The following is a 6,471-nucleotide window of genomic DNA, read 5'->3' as shown; positions in this document are numbered from 1 at the left end:
GCCGACTTGTGATTATGGACAACGCAATTTTATCTATTACAGTCTCGCTTATGTGCACCTCTTTAACAGAATACTTATTCGACACATATGCGGTATTTTTATATAGTTATACAGAATTAAGCACTGTATTAATTAAGAAGATCTTATGGTTATTTAATCTTCTTTCCACTGGCACTCTTATTTCTAAATCCGATAAAGCCCAACTTATTTAAATTGAACCGTGTTGGCCATCTATAGTAACTAAAATATTCAAATAATTGATGCAAACTTATGATAAAAGTATAAAAAAAAGCGTATGACAATATCTTATGTTAACATCAAATTTAACCACAAATAACAAAATAATAGTATTTATTTACAAGATAGCTGGTTTTGTGATGGCCAAATTAACAGTCGCTCACGTCGACGCCAACAGTATTTTATGTATGTATTTCTTTTTGCTTCAAATTGGACTATATTTATTAATGGTCGTTTTAACGTTGCTTCAATCTCGCTGACAGAAAAAGGCACTCGAACGAATTACCGCATATGTGTTCTTCATGTTTTAAATATCATTGATTGTGAATTTAAATAGCATGAATGTAATATTACTATGAGGAAGTTGTGAAAACTTTAGAATTTGAATGTGTACTTGTTATATACGCGGGTATTTTCATGATGATAGTAATATAAGTATGTGAAAGGTTCCATCATGTGGATGAATGGGAGTAGCCAAATAAATAGGCAATAATAGGGAGAGGTAAGGAAAAAAATCTCTTTCAACATGTCATTAGTTATAAAATTTATTAAGCGTTTTTTATAATATTCGTGTAAACCCGCGAGAACTTATGTAAGCCGCGCCTTATCTTATGTATTTAGCCTATTAGATGTGATTTTGACAACATATGCTAGTCGACATGGTCACAGTGCGCAACTGCCAAAGTCTCCCAAGTATTTATTTGCTTAATTTAATATAATTTTAATTTAATATCTGTATTTACTATAAATTATCAAGCATTTGCGATAAATGTTTTTAATGAAATGTAGTAGTGATAGTTCAATATATTTTTCAAATCAATTCAACGATATTACACACTCGAAAAAAACATACTTCATAAGATTTACCGTCCATTGCGCATGCTCGCATTTTATTTAAGAATCTCATGACATTATAATTTCTCTCGGTATTTATTACAAGTATTATTAGTTTTAAGTGAGCAGTGTTAACTTGTTTGTTAGTTTTGCACAACTCCAAATTATTACATATTGTGCGGTCCAATGACGTATGTGGAGGCCTGGCTGATGAAAAATTGGCGTAAAAGTATGCCCTCAGCGTTACATGTTATATAGTTTTGGCATTCAACAAATGTAACAGACTAGTTTTCTATTTTACTTGAATGTAAAAATATTGATATGAATCACTGACGCGGTTACAGCCACCGAAACAGATCTCTTTAATATATATTTTTGATTATAATATATTTGAATATTTTTTGTTAGCAGCTGAGCTGTTTTAAATTTCTTAAACATTTTTAAAATTATAGATTTATAAACTTTTTATTTTAGCTAGTGAAAATGTTTTTGCTTTTATAACATAAAATGTAGAACTAGTGCCATATCCCAAAGATATTATTCGCTGTGCATCATGTAACATGCTGCTACCGAAAGGTGGAGCTTCGCTTGAGTACAAAGTGTGAAATATTGAGATATATTGGCAAAGTTTTAATCTCATATGTGAAAATATATTTTGAATATGCTAAATAAAAGTTGAAATCTTTATTTTGTTTCATTTCTTGTGCACGAACCTGATACAGTACGTAGGAGAACGACAAATGATAGATACACAATACGCATTTTATACGCACCGATGACATGCTTTTTACGAATTGTTTCTCTATGAGAGTTTCTGTAATAAAGCCATCATATGCGGCTATACTAATATATAAAGATGAAGTGTTTGTTTGTTTGAACGCGCTAATCTCAGGAAGTACTGGTTCAAATTGAAAAATATTGTTTGTGTTGAATAGACCATTCATCGAATAAGGTTTAAGGCTATATATCATCACGCTGCGATTATACAATATAATAGCAAAGATACAATGGAAAATGTAGAAAAAAACAAGGCAGGTATAGATCATAACTTATATCTTCTAACCACGCGGACGTATGTATATAATGAACACAGATAAGTTTCATTACCAGTTGCGTACACAGTTTTTAAACAGACGCAAAAAAAGCTTACCTCAGTGCAGTTTGTTTAAGGTTGACCGTTCTTGAAGTTCTGATGTTTGTTTTTGTGTGGCCATCTCAAATATACATAAATTGACTGATTTTATAAACATATCAATTTGCGAATATTCGAAGTGGCCTTTCGGCGCGTTTGTCTGTTGTTCTGTACTTGCAAAATTAAAAAATCTAAAGGGAAAAGTTGCTCAAATGTTGTGAACAGAAGTAAAAAGATTTAGAGTACCTGATTTTATTTGTAAATTAAATCTACCCGTCTATCTTTCAGTAAGTATTTTTGCAATACGGAATCGTAAAATTTGGGTTCGCGTTTTATTGTCGTAAGAAGGTCTTGTTCAATTGCTATAATGGAAAGATCAGTAAATCTTTCCTGGCCTTGGGTATTTTTAAAATGAGCGTGAATACGATTTAGTGACGTGCACCTTCCGGTTGAAGCACTGCTCGCGGGAATCGTAACAATTAATTTTGCCAAACGCAGTACTTCGGGTAATACTGAATTTAAATTAATTTCGTAAAAATATTGTATAATTCCATAAATACTGATATTATCTTTAAATTTTTCGTATTTATAAACACATTTGAGCTCATTAATAAGGCGGTCCAAGTTAAAGTTGAATGGTCTATAATCATCTACAAATTTTGTTACTAATTCAATCGGAAAATTAGCACTATATTGATCAAATTTTTCCCACGAGAGTAAGTCAAAAAATGTTAACTTACTTAGATTTGTATAACGGTCACGACATGCGTTAGCTATATTATCTACGATATCATTAAAAATTCGTTTAAAATTATTTTTCGCGTCTGTAACATTTCGTTTTGGTTTTGGCGGTCCTGTTATAATAAGAACGCGTTCAAAAATTATTTCAAACTGAGATCTGAACTTATCAATAAACGATTCGAATTCTTTAATTTTAATTACGCAATCAATTACACCCGATGTATTTTTTAGAATTATTTCGTTTAAGATATTGGTTTCCGCAAAAATTTCGTTAAACAAGTGAAGTAAAAATTGGAATTCGAAGTCGTTTAAAACGTTTAATAATTTTGAAACCTGGCTTAAGGTTTCGCCATCCCACGAGTCACCGTTTTCATCGATATCCTCAAATAAATAGATTAAACTATTTAACGAATTAAAAATAACATTTACAGATCGCGAATTATGAGTCCATTGCGCGACGTCATCGCGAGGTATTTTTTTGATATCAGCCAATTTATTGTATTGGTCTTGCCTTTTGGTATTGTTATCAAAGAAATTGGCTATATTTTTTATTAAATAAAAAAAACGTCTTGTTTCCGAAATATTTTCGCATGACTTTGAGATAATTAAATTCAAGTCATAGTAGGAACACCAGACGCGTGCAGCAAGAGGACATTGCTGGCGAACCAACGACTCAAGGGCATTTACTTCAGGTGACAGCGCAGCGGCACCGTCGTAAGACTGAGCTACTAATTTCGATAAACAACTATATTCTGATAGAGTTTGCAGTATGATATGACTAATAGTTTGAGCGTCTGGGTTAGAACCAGGGACCGGACAACCCCACTTTAGAGTTAAGCCGTTTGACAGGGTAACCCGTACACGGGGTAACTCATATCGCAGTGTTACCTTTTGTTCGAGTTACATCCTCGAAACCCAGCGAAATGGTTAACACCTTCATTAGGGTAACCACGTGAAGGGGTTAACCCCTTCAATAACTTAACCCTTTGAAGTGGTTACCTTCACGAAAGGCTTTTATTCGTGTTACCCTGAATTACCCACTAAACTTGAGCTGCATACTTGCACCCTAGCGGCCCCTCATTGCTTTACTAAGACTACAGCTGATTTTCTTCTATCGCCGACGTGTCGCGCCGCGACTCGCGCCTCTCGGACAAACTACCTACGCGCGAAACTTCATATAGGTAACTAGCTGTTGCCCGCGACTTCGTCCGCGTGGTTAGAAGATATAAGTTAGGAATTTTTGAACGAAAGCCCTCGAAGATTAATATTTTTCCCCGTATTTGCCGCATTTTCCATTAAATCTTCGCTCCTATTAGTTGCAGCGTAATTTTATATACCTAGCCTAAAACCTCAAATCAATTTTTTTAGATGAAATTATTTATAATAATTTAAAAAAAAATCAAGTTTTTTTTCATTTTTTGCATTTTCTGAGAAGATTTGACGGGTGAATTTTCGATTGAAAATTAGAGTGTTTTTTTATATTAATTCAAAATAAGGTGAAAAAATAAATATTTTTAATCAAATAAATTACAGCGTATTTGGGACACAAAAAAAGTAAGCTTTCACCAAATTTCGTTACAAAAATAAATTTTTGTAAAAGATAAAAATAAAAAACCAAAATCTTGGTTTTTTGGATCTTTCACATAAATTTTGAGGTTATGTGAAAAAAATGTGAACACAAAAGTTTTAGATCTTTTTATTACCTACAACTTTGCCATTTGACTTTTTTTGATACGAATTTTACTTTTGCCGGAAATCGAGAAAAACCGTTTTTTACTCTTCAAACGTCACTCCCACCCCCTTCCCGACCTCAGATCGCCCGTAAATTATTTTTCCTTTCATTTTTATAATATTCCCCTACTTTTCTAATGGGTTTCATCCTACTATTTTTTTTTTGGTTTTAAAAATTATCGACCCTGGTGTACAAGTATAGACACGAAAAATATATATCACAACGTTTGAAATGTGCGACCAGCAAAATTAAACTGTAAGGTCATATCTACAATGATTTTTATTCCATGTTTACAAGTCGCTCGGTAAATGCAACAATGGCGCCGCTGGGCGGTAAGATGTCACGTGCGCTCGTGGTTATACTATTTTCAAACTAATGTCTATGATAAAGAGTGCATATTACATTGTCTTAGGTTGGAGTGGGTTACCCTGTTACAGTGTTACAGGGTAGTAAAGGGTAACCTGTTCGGAACAGGGTTCCAGTAATCCGTTCGAAGGTGTAACATATGTCAAAGGGTTTTTTCTTGAAGCGCTTAAAAAAACCCCTTCAAAAACCCTTTCAATGAGTATCCGGCCGGTCCCTGGTTAGAACTTACGTCAATATATTTAATAAAACGATCGTTCACTTGTGACTTGTTAAAATATCTTAAAATAACTGCTAGTTGCTCTCTACCGCTCTCGTCTGGTGTTTCATCTACCATCACGGCAACGAAATCAGTTTCAGCGATTTGTTGTTTTATTGTTTCAATAATTACTGAAGCTACACTTGAGACTAGGTCATTCTGAATTTTATTATTTTGATAAGACAAACCGGTTAAAGAACTAGAACTATTTTGTAAATCCTCATTTAAAACCCCGTCATAATTCGCAAGCAAGTTGACCATCTCCAAATAATTCGAAGTATTTTCGTCATTCCCACTAAAAGAGAGTTCTTGTTTACTCAAAAAGCAAACAATATCAATAAATCGCCGATAAATATTTCGTTTCCGGTCGACTTCCACGTTATGTTTATCAATTTCGGTTCGTTTTGGTGAGTTTAAACATAGTTCAGCAAGATTTTTTCCAAAGGTTGCATAGCTAAGAGACGAATTTAAATGGTCTTCCGAGAGCTCGTGTTTTTTTGCCGCGGAAAGAAAATTATGAATATTGCTGTAACCGGCGTCATTCCATACGGTTTTATTACTCGAAAATAACAAACACGGGAAACAAAACAAGCGATTACTATGAGTGCAACCCGTCAGCCAACTAAATGATTCATATTGTTTAACATTAAATTTCCTATTGACTTTTCCTTCTGTTTGCTTTAGGTTCAAAAAAGGTTTGCAACGGCCAGTCACAATAAATTGTTTTTTCTCGCTGAAAGACAGTTTTAGAAACGCACCTGTTTTTATTTTCTGTACACAGACACCACTTGAGCAACTTTCACAGCTAAGGTTTTCCATTTTTAACACTATTATTACCGCTATCAATGATAATATCATAAATGCGTGCGACTACAAAACGAATCAAACAAACAATAACAATATTAACGTTTATAAACAGTGTTACCAAGGTGGAAAAAATTACTGGACTGCATTTTTCTTAAGGCAGTATTTTTTAAAAATCGCAACAAATCAGAATTGTTATTTCCTTATATTTAGTATCCTAATCTTTTATTTTGTAGCGCTCTTTCTTATCTGATGTCACAAATAGCTGAATGCTGATAGTTTCTAAAATGCCTTAAGGTGCAGCCTTATGCGTCCGCTCGACGCGACGCACGACGCTAGTTTGCAGAGACAAATCTGGTAACGTGACCC

Source organism: Trichoplusia ni, chromosome 23 (assembly GCF_003590095.1).
Source record: "Trichoplusia ni isolate ovarian cell line Hi5 chromosome 23, tn1, whole genome shotgun sequence".
NCBI classification, from domain to species: domain Eukaryota; kingdom Metazoa; phylum Arthropoda; class Insecta; order Lepidoptera; family Noctuidae; genus Trichoplusia; species Trichoplusia ni.
The sequence above is the reverse complement of the archived record's forward strand: the minus strand, read 5'-3'. Positions refer to the sequence as shown.